This window comes from Cydia strobilella, chromosome 22 (assembly GCF_947568885.1).
Source record: "Cydia strobilella chromosome 22, ilCydStro3.1, whole genome shotgun sequence".
Classification (NCBI taxonomy): domain Eukaryota; kingdom Metazoa; phylum Arthropoda; class Insecta; order Lepidoptera; family Tortricidae; genus Cydia; species Cydia strobilella.
The window spans coordinates 8,707,230-8,733,182 of NC_086062.1; the positions used below are offsets into that span (position 1 = coordinate 8,707,230).

Here is a 25,953-nt window from a genome sequence, read left to right on the forward strand (position 1 = left end):
GGTAACCTATACGGTTTTGTATATATGGGTTTCGTGTTCGGTTTTACTGTGATACTTTGGCTCGATACATTCGTAATTCCTAATTTATCCCCGTCTAAATGAAAAACATCGGCGTATTTGGCACATATTGACTCTATCAGTTTTCTGTCTTCGGCATCTAAATGATCTAACTTCAAAGACGATAATAACCTTTTAACCCTTTCTACTCCGTTGTCACATTTTTGAAAGTTACAAATGTTATAATCACTCAAATTATCTAAAGTAGGTTCAAAAATAGGTAATTCTATGTTTTCGTCACTTGTATTTAAAATTCGTACGGGTATCCTGCTTTGTTTAACTCTGCTTATACTTCCCGCTAAAAATACATTTTCGGCCAATTTTTCGGAGTTTATAACGTAATCTTTCCTTAAATCGAATGATTTTACCTTAATTAAATGTATAGACTCGCTTCTCGCTGGCAAAGATAAACAAGTTTCGTTTTCATTATTTCTTTGTATTCGTAACACACACCTTTGATTTCCATAATGCAAAGTAAGCTCGTTCTTTGTTAAGTCTATAATCGCACCATAAGTTCGCATGAAATCTAAACCAAGAACCCCGTCCGCATGACACGGCATATCTTGATCTTGCAAAACGTGAAACCTATGCCTGAGTTGTATCGTATTTCCGTTATACAAAGTTACGTCCGTCACTTGTTTACTAGTAATACTGCCACCTACTCCTGATATAATAGTACCCTTCTCATATATCTGCGATTCTGTGGGAACGCTACTTTGTTGCAAAATTGATATACTAGCCCCATTGTCTATCATAAGAATAAGATTTTTTCCACCTACAGTAAAATTTACATAATCTAAACCGTCGCATATAGTTAAAACCTTATGCTCGAAAAAACTGAAGTCGGTCTGTCCCGTCACTTGACGAACTGTGGGGGGTCTGCGGCTCGTGAGTATAGGTATATATGTTTCCGCGGCGTCCGCGACTCCTGCGAGTACTGGGATGTCCCCTAAAATTCGTACGTTGCCCACGGCCCCTGTGAAAATTATTGCTAGGTACAGTACCTCTATTAGTGGGGTAGCGTGGTGTCCATGGGCTGTGGTAGACTCTGGCTCGATTGGATTGGTAGCTGGTGGGTCCGCGCCCATGCCAGCCGTAGCGCTGTGGCTGCTGGAAACCTCTTCTGTAGCCGTAGTTCATGTTCATGACTACTGGCTCGGGCTGGGGCCGCGCCAGCTCCTCGTCTTGGGCGGCTCTGACAGCTTCTTTTAACTCTGTGTATTCTCGGGCGGCTAAAATGGTACTAAGACGGCGGTTCCTCAAACCGTCCGTGAATTTCTTTATCGCTAAAGACTCGTTGATCGGTCTAAGGATATCGCGCGCCTCGGGTTTCCCGTCGGCTTGCGCTATCGTTAGGCCAATGAACAACTCCTCTATTTTATCGCCATATTGAGTAATAGACATATCGCGCTGTGTTATGGTATGTAATTGTTCAAGTAATGAGATTGCGGATTTCTTTGGCAGCAAATATTTTTGTAGATCAGATACTAATTCGATAACCGTTTCATAACTCGATTTAAGTTTTAGTTGTGCAATCTTATTAATTCGTGTTTTAAGGACAAATGAAATTAGTGATTTTTTCTCGCTACTTTCGTTCAATATACTGTCTAACATTTCGATACCGGAGATCATTCTTTCCACGGTCTCGTCCTTCCCGTCCAAAATAGGTATTAAGCTGTTCGCTTCTTTTATTTCGAATTTTTTCTCCATTTTAATTGGTTTTTCGGTTACACACTCGGATACTTTATATTGTAAGATTTTACTATAAGCCTTATCTATTTTTTCACACAACAATTCTAAAATATAACACTCCTCTGACTCAGATAGATTATCTAAATTAACAGAATTGATTAAAGATCGATAGTCCTCATATATCGACTGTGCATTGTCAATTTTTTCCTGACCGGGTTTTAGTTGCCTTCTAGCCTCGCCTAATTTCCGTAGGTATACGCGTATATTTTCTAACTTATTATATATAGTCTGTAATTCTAAATCCATACCCTTAACATCTTCGACGCTTTCCACTTCCGACACTTTTCACTTCACACACACACTATATGTAAAACGTCGCGCTTTTCATCCTCCGCTTATGCGCCTTCCTCCTCGTCCTTGGCCGGAACTGCCTTCCTCGTGGACAGCCTTGCTTGCACTCGTGCCCAAACTTCTCTTCTGACTTCTTTGTGTATGTATTTTTGCTGTGCCTTCTTGAAGAACTTGTACAGGACGCAGCAACCGATGCAGGCGAGTACGACGAGAAGAACGCTTACAAGGATGTTATTGACTATTGTGTGATGCTCGCTCCTGTCTGTCGCATCATTCGATGCAGCCGCGTTCTGGGTGATCACAACTTCCTTCTCCTCCTGTTTGCTGTATCCTTGTCCCATCACTCCTGAGTTACTGTGTTTCTCGTACACGAAAATCGCCCGTAACGTATTAATCGTCTATAGTACTGCCGCTTACGCAGTCCATATTATAATAAACACGCTCACACCGAGACGGCGAAAACGCTGACACTAACATCGTGCGGCCCGGCGGAGCCCGCGCTCGAGGTCACGGTCGCCATGCGGTAAGCGTGGGACTCGGAGGAGAATTGAAACACACGTGCTTGCTTGTGGACGTCTATAATGTAACTAACTTCTACGTACCTCGATAACTTATATCTATATCTTATATTACTCACACCTCACAAGAACCGAATGGCCTTAGCATTGTCCCTACAAGAATTTTCTCAAGCAAAATATAAAATTTTCGAGTAATCAAACAATATGTAATTATGTGCTATATGTTAAGTAATCAAAGAATTTATGACAATTTTTTGTTTCAGGTATTTATCTACTTATACTGTAGCAGATGAATTGGGAGACGAGAATGATAAACGGTTTGTAGGTATTTCACTTACTAAATTTCATGTGAAAAAAAGTCAGGCATCAAAATTAATAATTAATTTTAGTATACCTTGTATTTAGAGGACACAGTGACAATTCTTATAAAGACTCGCATGTGTTGTCCCGAAGTTTTTTTAATATCCCATGTCCACAAGTTCGGTTCACTTGGGTAATCGCGTCGCGTCGTCACGAGTTGAAGAGTTCAGAGTTGTTGGGGTTATAACAGCCGTTTTGCCAAGTTTTTTGTCACGTTTTTACTCGTACCTATATCACACTAGGGCGTGCAATGATCAAGGGGTACGTTAAATAAAATATTTAGCTATGGAAACCGACAAAAATAAATAAATAGTGCTATGCGGGGCTTGTGAGTCCGTACCGCGCTTCTCGCAGCGTAGCCTGTGTATGATTTTGACGCGAATTGTACGAAATACTTGGTGAATAAATAATTATGCTGTATCACTTTATTAAAACTGAGATATGGATTTAGCTAGGGTTGCTTCCATCATAGAGTAACTTATACTAGAGCGGTACTGTCATAGTAAATTTTGTAACCCCAGTAAATTCACTGCCATCTGTCGACACACTTTAAAACTAAAAATGAAGATTTATAAAAATACGATAGAATGTATTTAAATATAGATAAATGATTTTTTTTATTTGCATTAATTATTTTTATGATTTTGACCCATGTTCTTTCACTGATATGCGTTAAAATTGTTAAATAACAAACGAAACCGTCAACGCCATCTATACGACTGTAGGCCAAAACTAGTAGCGCCCTCTGAGCGAGAATCAAATTTTCTTGATTTTCGAGGCACGTTTTTTCCTTAGACTGTATCCATCTATTACGGAGTTATATCTATCTTTGCTTCCATAAAATATTCACGGGCGTTAAATCTAAAGTGGTGACGGTATATTTAACATTTTCCTTGCAGTATGTGTAGGTATATCACATTAAAAATCAGTTTCCAGCTTGGAGGATATAACTAAATGGAGTAGCCATTAACAGGCTTTCCCCTGTCGAAACTCTATAACCAATGGTCATACAGATTGTATGAACTGACGTTTATCTGACATGGCTATTTTTACGTTACGTATACATTTGACGTGCCCCTCCCCCGCAAAAATTGGCAGACTGCTTTGTATAGAAAATTACAGACAATGCGTTTCCATTTGGTTATATCCTCCAAGGTTACCAGATAATCCAGACGAATATAATCGAGGCAGCTGGCTGAGCTGGTTCAGCGAGTGAATCATCCGTCAGAGCCGGGTGTCCCTTAATAAGGGATTATTGCCGACAGCGATGTTTTGACGTAGAGCTTTGTGTTATGAGGAATTGGCTTTTGACTGTGTCCGACCGAAACTGGATTTATTGCTGAAATCTAAACCGAAGTTCGGGTTTGCTCTAGCTTGGGCCGAAACCGAAGCTTCGGCGGAAATATGATTTTTATGTAGAAACTTACCGAAACCGAAACTTCGACCAGACGCTTTCCAAAATACGGTTTTAGCGCAAGGTTCGGCTGTTTTTGGAGGAAAGCGAAATGAAAGAAATTTCGGGTTCGGAAAACATACTCCAAGGGCAATGGAGAGAGCTATGCTCGGGGTTTCTCTGCGTGATAGTCAGAAATGATGATATCCGCAGTAGACTAGGGTCACCGACATAGCTCGCAGAATTGCAAACCTTAAGTGGCAGTGGGCGGGGCACATTGCTCGCAGAACTGATGGCCGGTGGGGCCGGAAGGTTCTGGAGTGGCGTCCGCGTACCGGAAGACGAACTGCCGGTAGGCCTCCAACGAGATGGAGCGACGACCTGGTGAAGGTCGCGGGAATTCGGTGGGTGAGAGCGGCACAGGATCGGTCGGAGTGGCGAGCCTTGGGGGAGGCCTATGTCCAGCAGTGGACGTCTATCGGCTGACATGATGATGATGATGATGAAAACATACTCCATGTTTCGGCCGAAACCGAACCCGAAATGTCTTCGGTCGAACGCCCTTTTTAACCGACTGACCAAGTAGGGAGAACAATGTTTGAAATGTATGTACATAGGTATGACTTTTTATTTGGCACGCCCTGCCTCTGCAGCCTAAATGGTATGTCATATTAAGATGACTTTTGCTTTTTCTAGATGCGGGTGCGTATGTATTATAATTAATAAGATAGGTATATAAATTAACAATTAGAACAATTAGAACGAACGGAAGTACCTACTTAATTTGGGTTCGTTTATCAATTTTATTATCCTCTAATACCAAATGTATAAATATAGAATCCTAAAACACCGATATTCTGCAATGTGAAACGGTTAATACGAAAATCCCTCTTTCGTAAACCTACCCTTTCCCCCCTACATAATAACATACGTATTTTTCAATCAAATTACGAAAGTAGCTTATGCTCGTAACAAATTAATTTCAATCAGCCGTATTGCCGATGACCCCATCCATCTTTGAGGGGATTTTGGGCATTCTCCCCGATTTTAGGGTATTTCCCGTGTTTTGGGGTATTTTCTGTACGCGGCTTAACTAAGTGCGCGAGGGGAGAAAGGTAATACAGAAAGTCGGCGGGGTAAAATACTTTGTAAAATGGACAGTAAATCATGGTATTTTGTGGAGATGCACCGGATATTTGGTTACAACCGGTATCCGGCCCTTATTTAAATATCCGGCAGGATACCGGGAAGTCACTGCTTGACTTCTTTGAATTTTAATTGTATATATTTCTGACATCTATTGTACATAATAATGTTAATAATGTAAATTACGCATCCATGACAATGTATGATTAATACAAATAAAGAATATGAATATGAATAAACAAATTGGATTTAAGAAACAGTTAAGGTCATAATAGTACTCGTGTATTATTTTAAAACAATTTAAACATTCCATTCCACTCACTTGCACGCGCACTCATTTCGAACCTAGAAATGAGTCCGCGTGAACGTTCACTACGAAACAGGTCAAAACCTGCACAATGCGCACCTGAAAAACCGAATTTAGGTATAGTTTCGCCGGCCGAATATTCGGCAGCCGGATACCGAATATTCGGCCGATGGTCAGGCCAAACATCCGGTATCCGGCCAAACAACTATCCGTTGCATCTCTACTCCAGAGCCACTGTGAGCTGTAGACCTCGCGAGGATAGCTTTAAACTGAATAAATTTATGGCTCCGTCATTTTTAAAAAATCCAAATTTTGTTTGTTGAAAAAAATCCAAAAACGTTGAGTTTTTTGCGACCAGTAGAGGAAGAACATCCGTCAACTGGACAGAAACGGCTTTGGACAGAGTAGCATGGCGGTTTTTGGTGTCGGAGGCCAAGATCCACTTCGGGTCGTCGCGCCACAGCAGTAAGTAAGTAAGTAAGAGGAAGAACATCTGGACGTACGAAAGCATTTTTGCCCAAGCTGAATCATAGACCTACGCTAACGCTCGGGCAAAAATTCGGTCAGGAACGGATCCTACACAGACAAGAGGTTAATAAAAGTATTACGTCAATCGAATCTAATTTGATACATAGTAATCTGGATTTAACTTTCGAGGTTTTATAAAGCGATTACTCTTTCTTCCACGTGTCCCGTCAAAACGGTTTCGCAACGGAAAATGTATCGGTGTTTTATTTTTCCTTTTCTTATACGTTTTCTATTTTTATTTTTAATCTAGGCGTACAACGACCAACGACATTATAAACATATATTTTGTATCTTGAGTATCAATAATATATATTATTTCAAAGAATAATCAAGACATAAGTTTTGACATGTGCTTTCCTCGCGTTTGAATCTTTTATTTTTACATGACAAATATTTATTTCTAAATTTATAAATAATATTTTTATAAGAATAATAAATAAGAAATTAATTGATGCAATGTAAGAGGAAAGGAAACCAAGGAAAAGGTGGATGGTCACTTATAAAACGATTACGCGACGCTTCTTGCGCAGAACTCTACGCGTCTCGTACTCGTAACGTTTTTACGATACGCTTATGAGACGAAAAGGCGGATGGACGAACCACACAGAGGTATGGAAAAAGACATGCTGTGGTCCCCAAGTGATGGGAATGCAAGCGAATGACGATTAAAACTTGGCAGTGGACGTATTTATTTCAGCCAATTTCGGGTGATAAAAGCATGTATGAAAATCCACTTTTTACAAGCTTGTATTTAACTTGCAATGTTTGTAATAATGGTTGTTCGGGTGAAATCTTTCAACTTAAATTAGACCCACTTCCCATTATTCGATTGAGCTGAAACTTCACATATCTACATATGTAAGTTGAGCGAAAATTGAGTACTTATTATAGTATCGAGCTGATCTGAAGATAGACACAGGAGGTCTGTGATAAAATAACGCAACCTGTGTTTGGGTTTGTTAGAATTATCTTAATGAGTTTGTCTTATGAAAAGTACACTTAGCGAAAAAAGCTTGTATCAAAAATGAAATTATTGACAAAAAGTATCAGCTTACCCTACCGAACCTACTGCTAACCTAAGCTACTGTTGTAAATCTAGGGAATTAATTGTCGGTTCCGTCGCTGCACACGTAACCCTATTAACAGACTTCCTGTGGGTTCTTTCGAGAGATTTGGACTTAAAAGAACGGGCGGAAGTAATAACCAATAATCGGGTTAGATCCTCGCAATACCTTGTTTGGGTTTCAATAATATGCCACATTCAAAAAACTTTACCAACACACATGGAAATAAATTCTTTCGGATCTAGAGCAAACCAACACACACATAAGACCACCGGTTGTTTAAATTGTATTGTATTGTACACACACAGGATACAGTAAGGTAGGTGGACGTAGTAACTATTTATTAATCTGTGGTATTTTAGCGTTCAAGGACGTAAGGTCCTTAAATTCCCTTCACGAACACCTTCCGAGAGGATTTAACATATGAATCACATGTGCCTAATATATATTGCTTGAAGAATTAGGCCCTCAGCACACGGCGTCGTAACGTAAGAGTAAGAGACGCGTAAGCGTATCGTAATAGGCGCGTAGGACGAGAGCGCTACGAGCACGAACAAGTTCAAACAAATCCGCACACGAAGCGTCGCACGGTGGGCTGGATGGCTCGAAAAGAGGACATTCGCACTTATTTCAGAAAATCATTTTTTGAAAAATGCTATCCAATAGAGAATTATATGAGGAACAATAAATGTGGTATACATTTTTGCGAAATAAGGCATATTGACAGCAGAAAAAAATAAAGTCTGTTTTTTTTGTATGGGACCCAAAAATAGGTATCTTGTTTCTCAGAAACTATTAGAGGTCCCGTCTTCTACCTTTCAAGACTTTGTTTTTCTACTTTTATAGAGTAAGAAACGATAAGCAGATTTTCTATTCAGGTGCTGTTTTTTTTTTAGTCCAGTAAAAGTTAACACATTTTCGATTTTTTCGTTTATGTCTTTTTTGGGTTTTTACATTATATTTCGATAGTTAAAAGTAAAATGATAATAATACATAGTATATGTAACGTTTATTAAGTTATAAAAAAATCCTAAGTACATTTTTTACATTTTTCATACAACTAAAAAGAAATAATCTAATGTTTTACAATAGACACATGTCATTTAAAATAAACAATAAACAACAAAAAGTAATATGGTTATGGTATAATAATTACGATACATAAATAACATTTCTTAAAAAAATACATATACCTAAATACAAAAATTACTACACTTAGTGAAAAAGTTATTCATTGGTATTTTCTAACATTTCAAAAAGATTATATTCATGGTCGTCGCTCGTATTATTTTCTATAATTAGTAATTCTAAAGCTTCGGGTGAGAGTTTTTTAGCTTTCTTAGTTAGTCGTGGCCTTAGAAGAGTTATTTGTGGATCAGAAGATATAAGAAAGTTGTGCAAAATATCTTCATTCGTCATGGTTCTGCTACATTTTCTTTCATTTTCATTTGAAGGAACAAGCGAAGAAACGGATTCAAGACGAATTTAAATCTGAACTGGGATTACTAATTGATGTCGTTAAGCAAGGAGCTGGAACAACAAACGATGGTAACACTGCCAGACGCTTCTTCTCCAACCCTGAAATCACAGCCCGTATTACGGGAATCGATGTCAATGTGATTCAACGATTTCATGTAATTTTGCAAGTGATTGCTTCTGGAGAACATGTAAATATAACAAAATTTTCTGACTATTGTCGTGAAACTGCAGTTTTGTGTACAAGTGAAGAGTTATACGCGTGGTATTATATGCCATCTAGCGTACACAAGCTTTTAATACATGGGGCTGACATAATTAAGCATTTCGGCATGTTACCAATTGGAAAATTATCAGAAGAAGCATCAGAAGCGAGGAACAAAGATTTTCGCAATGTGAGAGAACACCATGCTAGAAAATGTAGCAGAACCATGACGAATGAAGATATTTTGCACAACTTTCTTATATCTTCTGATCCACAAATAACTCTTCTAAGGCCACGACTAACTAAGAAAGCTAAAAAACTCTCACCCGAAGCTTTAGAATTACTAATTATAGAAAATAATACGAGCGACGACCATGAATATAATCTTTTTGAAATGTTAGAAAATACCAATATAACTACTAACTAAGAAAGCTAAAAAACTCTCACCCGAAGCTTTAGAATTACTAATTATAGAAAATAATACGAGCGACGACCATGAATATAATCTTTTTGAAATGTTAGAAAATACCAATGAATAACTTTTTCACTAAGTGTAGTAATTTTTGTATTTAGGTATATGTATTTTTTTAAGAAATGTTATTTATGTATCGTAATTATTATACCATAACCATATTAATTTTTGTTGTTTATTGTTTATTTTAAATGACATGTGTCTATTGTAAAACATTAGATTATTTCTTTTTAGTTGTATGAAAAATGTAAAAAATGTACTTAGGATTTTTTTATAACTTAATAAACGTTACATATACTATGTGTTATTATCATTTTTACTTTTAACTATCGAAATATAATGTAAAAACCCAAAAAAGACATAAACGAAAAAATCGAAAATGTGTTAACTTTTACTGGACTAAAAAAAAAAAAACAGCACCTGAATAGAAAATCTGCTTATCGTTTCTTACTCTATAAAAGTAGAAAAACAAAGTCTTGAAAGGTAGAAGACGGGACCTCTAATAGTTTCTGAGAAACAAGATACCTATTTTTGGGTCCCATACAAAAAAAACAGACTTTATTTTTTTCTGCTGCCAATATGCCTTATTTCGCAAAAATGTATACCACATTTATTGTTCCTCATATAATTCTCTATTGGATAGCATTTTTCAAAAAATGATTTTCTGAAAAAAGTGCGAATGTCCTCTTTTCGAGCCATCCAGCCCACCGTGCGTCGTCTTAGCGTAGCGTATGAGATTTCTGTCGTCGTTACGACAGTCATAGCGTAATACTAGAGTAAAAAACAAAGCGTAGACTAATGAGATTTCACTTATAGAACGCTTACGCGGCGCTTCGTGCGCAGAACTCTACACGTCTCGTACTCGTAACGTTTTTACGATACGATTACGCTTACGCTCCATGCGCTGAGGGCCTTATTTATATTTCTTCAGGATTCCTTCATGAAATCCTGTCATGCTGACAATATAATACAAAATAAGAACGGTTTATATAAAAAAACCTAAAAACGATCCCAACAAATGTTTTAAAATTGTTAAAAAATATATATTCAATTCAGTTCAATTATTTATTTCGAATGATTTTAAATCCATATAGTGTTAGTAAGTACAACAAAACATATAATTAATTAAGGTTAGTGACATACAATTACAATTTACAGAACACACACATAAATTATAAAATAAAGTAAATAAAATCTAGGCAATCTAGATGCACCATTTCGCAATATCTGTTGCTGCCACATGTAGACTGTTCCAGTGTTTGAGTAATGGTGCATCTATCTTACCTGCCAACGTTTTTAGGAAGGTTTTCAGGGTTTTATATAAGTATAAGACAAGTTAGAATACTTGTGACAAAAACATACAATACATTACAAATAATCTTTATTGCTCGCTAATAAGAAAAGGAACATGACATACAGATTAAGCACATAACTTAAATGAAAATGCCGATGACGGGATCGAGTGGAAAAAAACGAGGGGAGGCCTTTGCCCAGCAGTGGGACACTAAAGTAGGGTAATAAAAAATAAAAAAACTATGATAGAGACAACAGGCACATAGTGTCCAGTTACTTCTCTTATTCCTAAAACTCATCAGATTCCAATCCCAAACAGCATCTCATTAAGCATAACACCAGCACCTGAAATAAGCTCGCTAAAGCTCGAAGAACGCTTCAGAAGCTCCAACTGCAATAATGAGAAAGTGCGGAATCCATTGCACTAACATTAACTTTAGGGTTATAAAACTTATGCAAACGAAATGAAACAAAGTAGGAATACAGTGTATGAGACAGTGGTTTAATTTTATAGGCTAGCCCAAAAATACGTTCATATTTTTTTAATACTACGTCGGTGGCAAACAAGCACACGGCCCGCATGATAGTAAGCAGTCTCAGTAGCCTATGGACGCCTGCAACTCCAGAGGTGTTACATGCGCGTTGCCGACCCTAACAACACCGCGCCCTCGTTGAGCTCTGGCAATCTGACTCACCGGCAGGAACACAAAACACAACACTATGAGTAGGGTCTAGTGTTATTTGGCCGCGGGCGCCGCGGCATATTGTTGATAATTTTATTTTAATTAACGTTTGCGTTGTGTATCAAAGGTAGAGGAGAATATTTTGAAGATAATACGTATTGATCTAGCTCAATAAAATGTAGTTTTAATATTTAATTACATTTTGTAATAGACGTATTAGAAAAATATTCCTAAAAAAAATTGTCTACATATTTAGGACCACCATACTACAATAAATTTTATTATTATAACTCATTGAGATTATTTTGACGAGCTCAAACTCAAATTTTATTTAAAGGAGACATTCCCTTATTATTAAAAAGAAACAAAACTGCATTCAAAGATTTTCTAAAAGAATTAGTTTTAGTATACTATCGATTAGTATAATAAAATAGGGAGTTTGTTTTTTTTAATTTTAGTTGGTTTGAGTCCCGGGCGAGGCAAGCGAGTTTTAGGAAATCTTTGAATGCATTTTTGTTTCTTTTTAAAAATAAAGGAATGTCTTCTTTAAGTAAAATGAGCCAGCTAAGGATTTAAGGTAGTTTCCCTCCAGTGCCCGACTTATCTTTCCACACTGTATATAGCGTTCATTAATGCTGATTTTGTAGCTAATATGGCATCATAAGAATTCTTCAACCAATGTTCATAAAATAACTAAATTGTGAACTATTTTTTTTTAATTTATTTATTCACTTTAAGTATTCATACAACTTTTGCCAGCATGCCACTATTGTAAACCTCTAGGGTTTATGTAATAGTTGGCGAGATCGCGCGGTCCGATCCGAGTTTGCTTAATACTTTAGGTATATAATTATTATACTATTATGTATATAAAATTAATCTATACACATCAAATCTCTGCATGTATTTTATACATCACAGGAAAAACGCCTAAAGCCCGATGTTCTTTAAGGCCATATTCAAATCAAATTGTGTACTGATTTTTAAGCTTCCAAATTCATATCTGTGAAATAACTCCGGGACTTGGGTTTAACTTTAGTGCCGCGAGGTTGGAGGTTGAGGTTTTTTGTTAGTTTTTAGTTATATTTTAAAATATGTTTGCAAGTCCTAAGGATCTTTGGGCCATGTTGTTTCGTAAAAATAAAGATATTTCATATTAGCTTTCTCAAAAGTCTAAAATAAGGTTCAAATGAAACCACTATGTTGTCCACGCTGCGGCCCCGTTAAAGACATTGCCAAATGAAACGGCTGCGCTCCAGAACGAATTCATTTCTGTCTGAAGACCCCTTAATGAGGGCTGTTCCCGCCCCTTTGTTCTGTCATAAAGAGGGACGCACTTTAAGCGTTTCTAGAAGTTATTCCTGAAGAACATTATATATTTGGAGTAGTAGTTGACCTGTAAGTTATTAATATTATTTTATTCATCATCCTTCTTAGGCTAGGGTTTCTACAATATGCATATAAAAGTAAAATATAAGAACACTTACAAAACTACAAAAAATATATAAACACATGATAAAAACCTAACCTAGGGTGCTGCCAGCAGCGGGGCAGGGCCCAAGCCCAAGCTGCCGGTGGTCAGGGCCGCAGAGCGAGGAACCGACCGAGTACCGACTACTACCGACGTAATGTACGTTTTTTTATACGTACGTTAAAATTAATAAATTTTACGTACGTACGTAAAATTAATAATATAGTTTTTGTTGTAGTTGTAGTGTGTTGTTTTGTAGTACTTCGTCTGCGTGAAATGATGATGATGATTAATGAAAACTATCCTATGTCTCTCCCTAGGCCACAGACTATCTCCATACGAAATCCAGACAGTTACTTTCGCAGTTATAATATTAGTAGGGATTTATTTATTTATATGGAGCCGGGGTTAATTGAAACTCGCATATAAGCGCATTTAACATTAAAATAATGCATGTGCCTAATAGTACTTTACGATACAAGTGCGGAAAATAGGAAATTTGCAACGAGTGGTGAACTGCTGATAAATTAAATTACGACCGAAGGGAGATGAAGAAGATTTTTCATTGTTTGATTATTTAAGAAGTTTTGTTTTTTACGCCTGAATTACGCTACGCCTGTCATAATGATGACAGAAATCTCATACGCTACGCTACGACGACGCTTCGTGTGCGGATTTGTTTGAACTTGTTCGTGCTCGTAGCGCTCTCGTTCCACGCGCGTATTAAGATACGCTTACGCATCACTTACGCTTACGCTCCGTGTGCTGAGGGCCTTTACCCCTCTATATCAGTCGGCGAAATGTTCCAACCCCTCTAATTAGAGGTTATCACCAAATTACAAAACTCCCAAAAATTGACACCGTCGCTTTGAAAAGTACAAATTTAATCACCAATCCAGTGTTGTCAAAAACAATTCTATTTGCCCCAGGGCTCAATCAAGGCCCTAATTCTATTGCGAAGGGTCCGGAATTTGGGAGGGTCTTGTTAAGGTGGAAATAAGGTGCTTTTGGAGGGATTTTTATGTTCATTGAAGGTTTGGAAACCAGATGTTCAATGGGACGTGTTTCCGAAAAGCTATTAAATCTATAAAACATACTGAATAAAAGCGTTATTTATCCGACTTTGAAAAGAGTCAGTTTATGTATTTATGTGCATACATCAGGGTTTTCGGTGCAGGAATGATTTGAGTAAGAGTAGAGATAATCAGACAGGTTAGTCTGAGAAATATAGTCCAAAATTTTGGATACATAATATAATATGTATCCAAAATTTCAGCTCAATCGGAAATCGGGAAGTGGTTAAAATTTATGTAGCTTCCAAGATTTGACCCACACTAACTAACAGGGCAAGTAAAAAGACTAATAAAGCCTAAAGTATTTATGTAAATCGGATGACAATGCAATATTTTGATGACATGGAGCTGATCTAATGATGGAGACGGAAGGTGGCCATGGGATGTCTGTGATAAAACAACGCAAACTAATTGTTTGGGGTTGTTAGAATTGTCTCGATGAGTTGCCTGTGGAAAGGAAAGAAATCACTACATAGTATAAAACAAAGTCGGTTCCTGCTGTCTGTCTGTCCCTATGTATCTTTAAAACTACGCAATGGATTTTGATGCGGTTTTTTTATAGAGTGATTCAAGAGGAAGGTTTATATGTATAATACATTAGCATTGCACCCGTGCGAAGCCGGGGCGGGTCGCTATCAGTGATAAAGGCATGTACCAAAAATGAAATTTTTGCCAAAAACTTGTGAATACACTCCAACAGTTATTTAATCAAATGAATAAACTTTTAACAAGGTTCTCGCTTTTCCACTGTCATATTACCTACGCTCAGAGTTGTAGATAGACGCGTGATTGAAGTTTTGGACAAACGAATTTGGGTGGAACAAAACACGGAACTTTCATGGAACAAGGAACTATTTTAGATGGTTCAACTTTAACTGTTGGTGCTTTTTGGTAAAGGGAAACAGGAAACGGTGAGCTGAAAGGTGTATGTATAGTTTCTACCACTAGGCGGGCCGCAGGTATGCTTGTTTTCCACTAACGTGGTATAAGAAAGTTCTTCTCGACGCGCGTGCAGCTGATGGTGAAAATTTGTTAATTCAATCATTTTGTTTTATGATGTATGAGGCACCTACCTTTCTACCCAGTATGGTAGGGTAGGGATAGGTAGTAACCTATCCCTCTCCAATTAAATAAACCGGCTGGTGTTCCTTTTTTTTTGTCGCAGGTGTAAATGCATTCAGAGGGAGGGGAGGAGGATACCCACTAACATCCCCTGCAGTGATTCTCCGCACTGCCGTGTATGGGGGCGCCATGGGGTCGCAAACGTTCTACCACGACGTCCCCCGGCTGCCTTGGTTCACCCAGAGGCTTCCGCGCAAACCAATCTATGCGGCTATGGGATACTTGTACTTGTATGTACAAGTGGCAGTGACTATCCATATTGTAGTTTTGTCGCGTGGTCGCATTTATTTTTCCACAAACAGCGTAAAGTAAACAAACGCAAAGGGAATTCAGAGCCGTAAATAGTTGTGTAAGTATTGTCCCGGCAGCGGACATTACGGATTCTCTTGTGTCATTATTTAGGTCCCGCGAAACGCCGCCGCGTGGTCCAAGATAGAAAAACAAATATTTTTTACTAAATTAAATTGAAACTAAGGTACAGAAAGTCTCAAAAATACCTTGTCAAACTAGTCCCGCACTCTTCCAGATGCAAAGGTGCCCATCACGCTCGCCGCGTTTCCACGAGTTTGTTTTTGTGATCTGCACTATTTCTGTGATCAAAAATCATGTTTATAGCCTTGTTGTCGTTTAATTCGTTATAATATTCTTTAGATATCTCAAATCGCACTATCTTTCGCTTCCGCACCTCAAACAAATCGCATTATAGTATCAAACGACAATATGTCGCATAGTACGTTACTACAAAATAAATTATCCTCATCATAGATTTAGTGTAAAAATAATTAAGCGGAAAAAAGCCAATAATTTCAAAAGTTTAAAAGGTATAGTTTTTTTTACTGATAATTTATAAACACTATTACAGGGTCATAGTAAAAAATTTAACATTACTTTAAAAATCGTATCACCATTTTTATTCGCAGACGATCTCAAATTCATCAAAGTTGTAAATATTTAGGTACAATCAATTTACAAAACAACATTCTTTAAAAATTTACTAACAACACCAATTCAAATTTCAAATCTTTTCAGCTCATTTTCTCGGTTTCAACTGACTCTCGCTCGATCGCTTATTCCATAACGCTGTCCAATTACATAACCGCTGCCGCTTATGCTTCATCCCAACGTCACGCCTCTCCGAGAGCGCCTTAGTCAAATGGCTGGTGCATCTCACATTCCCTGCGAGCTCCGCAAAGAACTCCTTTGTTAACTGTATTGGAGGATTCGGACGCCACTGTATTTTTGATACATTGGATACGGTTCTCTTTATGTAGAAATGTAGTGCAGAGAACACATAAGGGTTAGAGCGTAACGAAATTTCATCTAGCTCATCTATTATTTGGAGCAAACCAGAAAAGTCAGTGTCAAAAGTGACATTTCTTCAAATAAAACCGTCACTTTTGACAGACATATCCGATCCATATCGTATCTTTAGCAATTTTTTTTTAGTATCGAACTCATTAATTATTTTAAAATAAAATTAATTAAAAATTATTTTAAATTTTAACATAAATACGAAATTACAATTGTCATCAAAATTCATTGACGTAGAGAAGTCATATACGTTTTTAAAATGACTCAAAATTAATACCAGCATAATGAAAACTAATACATAATCAGTAAAAACTACTCTAAACTATTTCATCTAGCTCATCTATTATTTGGAGCAAACCAGAAAAGTCAGTGTCAAAAGTGACGTTTCTTCAAACAAAACCGTCACTTTTGACACAGACATATCCGATCCATATCGTATCTTTAGCAATTTTTTTTAGTATCGAACTCATTAATTATTTTAAAATAAAATTATTTAAAAATTATTTTAAATTTTAACATAAATACGAAATTACAATTGTCATCAAAATTCATTGACTTAGAGAAGTCATATACGTTTTTAAAATGACTCAAAATTAATACCAGCATAATGAAAACTAATACATAATCAGTAAAAACTACTCTAAACTATTTTCGAATCAGTTCGAAACAGGCCGACAGAGAAACGAAATACAGCATTCACCACACCAAAAAGGATATTACGAATTTTCAATTCTACCGTTTGGACTGAAAACATCTTCCGTACATAGATGGTAGGATCCTATAGATGAGCTATACGCGTGCGCCCGTGAGGGACACAACGCGCAATGCGACAAAATTAAAAACACGTTTTAACATTCCTGACAACATACCAAAAACAACCTCCTTAATTTGGTCGGGTTATTTGATACCTATATACCATACTAAATTTACGGTGGGAAATAAAAAAGATGTGAGACTATGACAAGGACAAACAATAATAGCGCTTTTTCTGCTACTCCTACTAAAAGATACATAAGACTATACCGTTCTGTCAGTTTCCCCCACCACTCGTGCCCAATCCATACTTATACTAGATGCATGGTTACGGAACCATGCTACGGAGCAATTAACGTAGTCTAATCGTTCTCTGCCAGTATTTTTCTGTCGTAATTTCTTGTTTCTCTAATACATCGTTAGTCCTAGTTTATTTCCACTCTTCCGTAGACTGTAGTCATTTACGGGTTATTTCGTACGTTTAGAAATTATTTTTGGAATTCCGTTTTAACAATTTTAACGTATTTTAAAATGCATAATTTTTTTATTATTTGAACGTTTAGATAAAGATAAAGATAGTTTATTATATCAAGTAGGCATATTACAATGCGCTTATGAACGTCAAATAAAGCTACGCCGGCTCTAACCCTACACCTCTGCCCCGAGAAGATTGAAATCTCTCAATTGCAGGAGGGTATCCCAATATGGGACCGGCAACAAACTCGGCGGAACACATCTTTTCAAAACATTACATCTTATAATTAACATGCATTACGAGTAAATAAGGGGGCGTTCAAATATTACGTAATACAATTCTCGAAGATTTACGTTAGATTAACGTTTTCCTGTACCCCCCCTCAAAAATCTTATAAATCATTACACCCTTTTAAATGTATTACAACTTACAACGGTCTTACATTTTAACTAATTGCGTTTAATTTATTTTGTTTTTTTTTTAATGTAATTCTATTTAGTATTGGAAATGCTAATATTTTAAAATTGAAAAATGTCAATAAAAAGAAAAAGAAAATGAAAAAATATGTATTTAGGATAAGTAGGTACAATAAACTTAAGTAATCTATATATAGTTGGTCAAGCAAATCTTGTCAGTAGGAAAAGGCGGCAAATTAAAAAAAATGTAGGCGCGAAGGTTTATCGTCCCATAGAAAGTTTGGATTTCGCGCCTTTTTCTACTGACAAGATTTGCTTGACCAACTATATACATATTTCAGACTCATTCACTAATTACATATTTGTACATACTTAACACTTGAGATGTTGTTACTTTTCGTATGGATAGATTACTCGCAGACTTTGTTTCATAATTTAATTATAGATATAATAGTATTTTTTAACTATTGACTCGTTGTTTTAGTTATGTGATTGTTTTGGTGGTACCGCACTGGTTGTCATAAAATGATTTATAGCATTGTGTGACAGGGACAATATAATAAAACACTCAATGCTATCTTGTTTACCCCGTCACACGATGTTATATGGGGCATTTTCTATGAAAAGGGACCTTATTGTCGATGACGCTTACGCCGCACAGCGTCGCGCGGCATTGTATTTATATCAGAGCATCGTTTCTAATGGCGTAAGCGTCATCGACAATAAGGTCCCTTTTCATAGAAAATACCACATATAACGTTATATAACACCATTAATATGAATTTGCTATAAGATCGCATTTAATTGCTACAGAGCTCACATTTTACTTACATCTTGTCTATTTCTTTTGTTCACTACTCCTTACTTTATCCCGCCTGCAGCTAAAGCAAATAAAACAGCTTTAAACTTGTTACAAAAGGTCATATCCGCCATTAAAAGTCTATGCAGTTAAGGTGTTTAATAGAAACAAGTTAAGACGAAAGTGGAAACCCGCGCCTTTTCATACAAACGTAGTCCTCATTTTCCTCCCTGGATTTTAACATTATTGAAAATATTTTGACACAATTTGTTGAATATGAACCACAGCTATACCCCTACGTTAGATTTTTATCGAATTTCTAATTATTATAAGAGTTAGGAGCATTTAAAAATTTGTATGAAATATGTTTATTGCACCAAATTTTTACAATAATCAAAAAAATCGAAAAGTCAAAAATTACACAAAAATTTTTCCGTAATGTCAATATCCAGAGAGGAGCCACCTAACTCACCAGAGAGCGGATCAGCAACACGCTAATAGCGCGAATTAAAAATTGCCTACTTCAGAGCACACAGTCGCTGTGGCCGAAATCGGTCAGGAGAGCATCATTCAGAGAGGAAAATGGGGACTACGTTTGTATGTAAAGGCGATTACGCGCGGGTCCTCCACTTTAGTCTTAACTTGTTTCTACTAAACAGCTTAACTGCATATACTTTAAATGGCGGATACGACATGTTGTAACAAGTTTAAAGCTTTTTTATTTGCTTTAGCTGCAGGCGGGATAAAGGAACTTTGAACGTTTTTCTGCGTTTAGTTACCAGTCTTAACATGGTTCATGGCACGTCAGAAGTTAGATAAAAGTTTAACCGCCTTGTGGAGTAAAATAACAATTCATTTCAGTAACATTGTATAAACCAAAGATAGATATAACTCCGTAATAGATGGATACAGTCTAAGGAAAAAACGTGCCTTGAAAATCACGAAAATTTGATTCTCGATCAAATGGCGCCACTAGCTTTGGCCAACTGTCGTATAGATGGCGTTGACGGTTTCGTTTGTTATTTAACAATTTTAACGCATATCAGTGAAAGAACATGGGTCAAAATCATAAAAATAATTAATGCAAATAAAAAAAATCATTTATCCATATTTAAATACATTTTAACGTATTTTTATAAATCTTCATTTTTAGTTTTAAAGTATGTCGATAGATGGCAGGGGATTTACAGTGGTTACAAAATTTACTATGACAGTACCACTCTATCTTATTATATCCCTCTTTGGTATAAACTATGAAGGTTAGCTAGCCTTAATGAACCGATTTTGCATTTACAACCAGCCTTAAAGTTTATAGTTTATTATGGTTCATTATTTTTGTATGTGGGTATTTTTGCACATTGTAGCTTTACTTCAGTCACCCATTGACCACGAACGCTGTAAAGGGTTCGAAACGTCGGGATGTATTATAAATTCAATGTACGCCATTTGATTATATAGGTATGGCGTATATTGAATTTATAATACATCCCGACGTCCGTCCGGAATCCGTTTTCATAGTTTTAATTCATGAGTAACTATCGCGGTAACCGAAGACAATATTAGATTCATATATCTAACTTGTTTAGTTTTGCTTTATTATTTAGTGTAGTAAAAATATGTCAGTTCAGTGATAAACTCGTGGTAGCCGTACTGCTGGGCAGTGAAAATATTTACGGGAACCATTTTTGACATTTTCTAATCAACTACATTTTTAACTATAAAACTCCCGTGAGACTCAATATCAAATTATTTACACACACACACGCCCACCCCGTACACGGCGCGCCCTCGACCAGTGAAGACGCGTCGTTGCTCCGTGAAGACGGTCCTCGTAAATTGGACCGAAACATGTCGAGCAACTTAAATACGTGAGTGACCCGGTTTAAAACAATTCATCTACATTTTACACACAGCTTTGTTAGTTATCTCAATCTGTGTCAAGTTTGTGATTCAACAATCTGTTGAGCTGTTAAACAGGCTGTCAAATAAAATGCTTGAATGTGATCACAATATCGTGGCATGACTGGTAGAGAATGCCGTGTAGCATTAAGTCCGCCTTTTGTCACTGTATATTCTTACTGTGCAATAAAGTTTAAAATAAAAAATAAAAATAAATATCGTATAAACCATACGTAATGACAATAAAATACAGCGACAGGGTCGGACTTGGCAATGAAAATGTTAAGAATTTATGAGTGCGGAGTGAATAAGTGTTGCTGAATGAACTTCAAGATTTTTTTATAGTAAATAACGTGTGTGATCGTGATCACTACATAAGGACATCTGCATATACATTTTGTTCTCGAAAAAAGATGGCTAAAAATTCGGTCAGGGATTTAGGTATATCATAGGACATTTTTACACAAACTGACTAAGCCCCACGGTAAGCTCAAGAAGGCTTGTGTTGTGGGTATTCATGCAGACAACGATATATATAATATACAAATACTTAAATACATAGAAAACAACCATGACCCAGGAACAAATATCTGTGTCATCATACAAATAAATGCACTTACCGGGATTCGAACCTGGGACCATCGGCTTCATAGGCAGGGTCACCACCCACTAGGCCAGACCGGTCGTCGGTATATATACTTGTATTGTATAATTACTTTAGGTATGTAATAATGTATTGTATAATTACTTTAGGTATTGTTTTTAATTACTTTTGTTATTAACTAAAAAAGATTCCTTATAGGGATAAGTTCGCCTTTGTACTATACGTATTATCTGCTGTAACCAATATTTTATCGTACAATAAAGTGTTTAATTACTTACTTACAAGAGGTTATCACTTTAACTGTCCGAGCATTAAAAAAAAATCATTTATTTCAGGTCTTACATACCTATATTTTAACACATTACAAAAATTACAAAAAGAAAAATAGAAAATAAAAAATGAAAAATATAAAATAACATTAATAAAAATTCAAAATTAAAATTATACAATATTAACCCTATCATTATTAACCCTACAAACATGCTTTTTATATATATGTACATTAATTAATTACTTACTAAATAAATTACGAATCGACACTAGGTAAAAATCATCACTTTGTTTGGCCAGTGATGATTTGTACCCAGTGTTTAGTCATGGGGCAGTCCGCGCGTTCAGCGAACATGCTCAGGATGCATTACATGACTTGCACCGTCAAACTACTCTGCCACGTCTACGTGACGTCAGAAATGGATGGCTCTATACATTTGTGCTTTACCTGTAATGCACGGACGTATCGATATATGTCAGTACTCAGTAGTGAATGAAAGCGAGGGGCAGTGAAAAGTCTTAAATACCCTCTAATTGAAGCTTAAGAAATATGAGAGAGCTACTGTGAGAGTGAAGTAAATGACCGTACGACAGTGTAAATGACTGGGTAACCGATATATGTATTAGAAAAATGTAATTAAATAATAATAAATAATCATAAATAAATAAATATAGGACATTCTTACACAGATTGACTAAGTCCCACAGTAAGCTCAAGAAGGCTTGTGTTGTGGGTACTTAGACAACGATATATATAATATATAAATACATAAATACATAGAAAACACCCAAGACTCGGGAACAAATATCTGTGCTCATCACACAAATAAATGCCCTTACCGGGATTCGAACCCAGGACCATCGGCTTCACAGGCAGGGTCACTACCCACTAGGCCAGACCGGTCGTCGAATTAAATATGTCTAGCAATAGCATAGTAGCAAGTATAATTGATGTAAACCGTTCTTGTGAATATAAATGAAGTTTCTTTTCAAAAGGGCTTATTTCTCTATGAAATCCATTGAAAAATTAACCCTTTTACCCCACGTAAATGGTTTATTTTTGTAAAGATTTCATAGGGAAATAAGCCCTTTTGAAAAGACACTCCTCAAATATAAATATGTATATATATATTCTCCTCTCAAGTCCACCTCTGTCTCTAAAAGCGGCAAACATCACAATCAAACGAAACCGATATATAAATTAAATAAACACAAAACAAAGATGGCCGCTGGATTAATGTTCCCGGTTCGGTTCCCCGTTTAAATACAATATACGATTTCTTTATTTATTGGAACGAAGTTAATCCGACCAGTAATGTGGTTATCTTTGGTTTTCTTTTTGTGGTTCGTGTCGCAGATTTTTTTACCAACGACGCAAAAAGCTGGCTGTTAATACGTTTGACACCAATGTCTGTCTGCGTGTCTCTCTGTGGCATCGTGGCTCTCAAACTGATGGACCGATTTCGATGCGGTTTTTTACGTGTAAGCGAGTTTCCTTGCGATGGTTATTAAAATAGTTATGTTTGATGGAAATCGATCCAGCAGTTTGAAGAGTATCAATTAGCTCATTCCAAAATGATGTATCACTAAAAAAAAATTGGTTGGCCCTATTTTGATAGTCGTAACCAAGCATCTTGATTCCATACGAGGCTAACAACGACTTAGATAAGTTAGATACATCAAATAAGGTAATTCTGATTGCTTTTACTATGCATGTAACTGAGCCTATTAAGATCTTGTTCAATATTTACATGTAAAATAATCATGCTAACTAATTTATCCTAGCAAGATCAACTAAGCTTGATATTTGTGGTATTTCCTATAAAAAGGGACCTTATTGTCGATTGCGCTTACGCCATTATAAACGATGCTCCGGTGTAAATACAATGCCGCGCGACGCTGTGCGGCGTAAGCGCCATCGACAATAAGGTCCCTTTTCATAGAAAATGCCCTATTTATTGAATCAACCTACGTTACATTATGCCAACAAGTTAATAATAGATGCAAGGTATACAATTGTTAGGAGAGTGCTCATGACTCTCGCTCCGGGTTGTTCCTTATGCAAAGGTTGTCCATCGCTGTTCAACGTGGTAACGCGGCCAGCGTGATGGGCTCCTTTGCATCTGGAGGGGCGCGTACGTGAATATGGTTAGTTTAGTATTTAGTTTAATTTAGGTTAAGATTTTTTGTAATAGTTAAGTAGATTTTAGTTTATTATGTATTTAATATTGTCTTCGGTTACCGCGATAGTTACTCATGAAATAAAACTATGAAAACGTCGGGATGTATTATAAATTCAATATACGCGATATAATCCGTTTTCATAGTTTTATTTTATTATGTATTGTTAGGATTAATCAATACCTACTTCATTAGTTCAATCACAGATACACTTATTGTTTTAAGTAATCAGCATTATTTGATTCATATAAGATGGTAATTGTTGTAATTAACTTAACGTCAACTAAGAGAAAACTGCTCTTAGTTGCTCTTAATTTTTTAGTGTAAGCCATTTTTGGCATGTAATGGTTTAAGTGCGTGGGGTTTTTATTTTATTTTTGATTCAATGGAATAGAATAGAATAAGATTTTATTCGTAAGCACAAACAAACAAGACATTACACTGATTTAAACTTTCACGATTTTTACTCGTTATTATTCACAACGACGGGACTTAATCGCGTAAAATAAGTTTTAAATTTAAATCTTATTTTACGCGATTAAGTCCCGTCGTTGTGAATAATAAACAAGACATTACATAATATAAAAGAAAACATAAAATAAGATTAAAGTGCCACTAAATGGCCTCATCTCAGCATGTTGTGCTGGTGACTTCCAGCGCTGGTCTTCCGATGAGACCATCAGGTGAGAAGAATCACGGAAGGTAACAGAGAAGACAATAGTTATTTAAAATAGAGATTGAGGTGGATTTTTCGTATTATCAGGCACCTTAAATCTGAAAGTTTTTGAAAATCTAGTAATTTATTATTAGAAAAAAATATGCGTTAGTCCTTCGTATAAATACTATAAATGCTTCGACTTCTATTCGACATTCGACCTGTAAAACCGATGAAAAATTGTACAATTTAGAAAATTATAAAAGAAAAAAAAAAAAAAAAACATTACAGAAAACAGATAATTAATCAAACAAAATTAGTGACTGAATAAAACCTTGTAAAGACCAGAAAAGAAATTAACACACAAGAAACAAAGAACCTTTGTAAACTCCAAACACCGCAATATTCATAATTACTCTCATCTTTGTGGAAAACAATTTTCTAAAAAGTATACAAGCTCCCCACTTGGGCTTGCCTGCGGCGTTTTTAACTGTTCGTGGCCTGTCTCTAACAATAACCACAATTACTTGCAAAGGGGTTCTTTCTGATACAGCTTAGGAAATAAAACACTTGCCGGAAAAAAACGCTCATAATGAAGGGAAAACTTACACCGAAAAAGCTGTAAATACGTCTTCAAACAAATAAAAGAAATCAATTGATTTATGCGAAATTAACTATCATCGGCCTTGTTGAGGCCCATCTTCTCTCAATATATTTTCTTGTAGGTACTATATGCTTCGTTTTTTAGCATTAGAAAAAGGGTAAACAATCTTGACGTGTTTTTTTATTGCACAACTAAAAAATTGTAACTATTACTTATTGACGTAAATGATCATATATGCTACCTATATATTTTTTATTTACATAAATACGAGGGGTCCCTTTTAAAAAGACACGTTAAGATTGCTCACCCTTTTTCTAATGCAAAAAAAAAACGACAAAAAAACGAAACGTGATTTTCCCTCTGCGACTGCTTGTTGCTGTCTGGCACTTCTGTTCTGTCACAAGTCGTGTAAATCTCTGAGGTAAATTAAAGATTTTAGTTTTAGTGTAATTATATACTTACCTACATAATCGAAATACTGTACCAAAAAGTAGCTAAAAAGCGGCCAAACTGAAAACTAGCGTGGTGATACTGGTGATGGCTCATATAAAGTATTAAGGGTGACTATCTATGTTTTTTCTAGCATAATTCCATTATATAATGTTAGATGCCATAAACTAATTAAAATTTGAGGATTGCTTGAATTTGATTCTATCTGACAAGAAAACTACAAGTAGGTATCGTTTCTTGAGGTACCCTTGAGCCTTCTTCAAAACGTGTTCTTACAAAATGGCAAGTCTGTTCTAATCTACGCACCTGTGTTTGACAGCTAGCT

General features: G+C 36.3%; 1 long non-coding RNA gene across 1 annotated transcript in view; it reads right to left on the reverse strand.

Annotated features, from left to right (window-relative positions):
- Positions 1-13,574: 13,574 nt before the first annotated feature.
- LOC134751460 (uncharacterized) overlaps positions 13,575-25,953 on the reverse strand; it is a 176,526-nt gene continuing 164,147 nt past the window's right edge. Inside the window, exon 2 of the long non-coding RNA XR_010128662.1 lies at positions 13,575-13,711. This is a non-coding gene — a long non-coding RNA (uncharacterized LOC134751460). The remainder of the gene's footprint in view (positions 13,712-25,953) is intronic.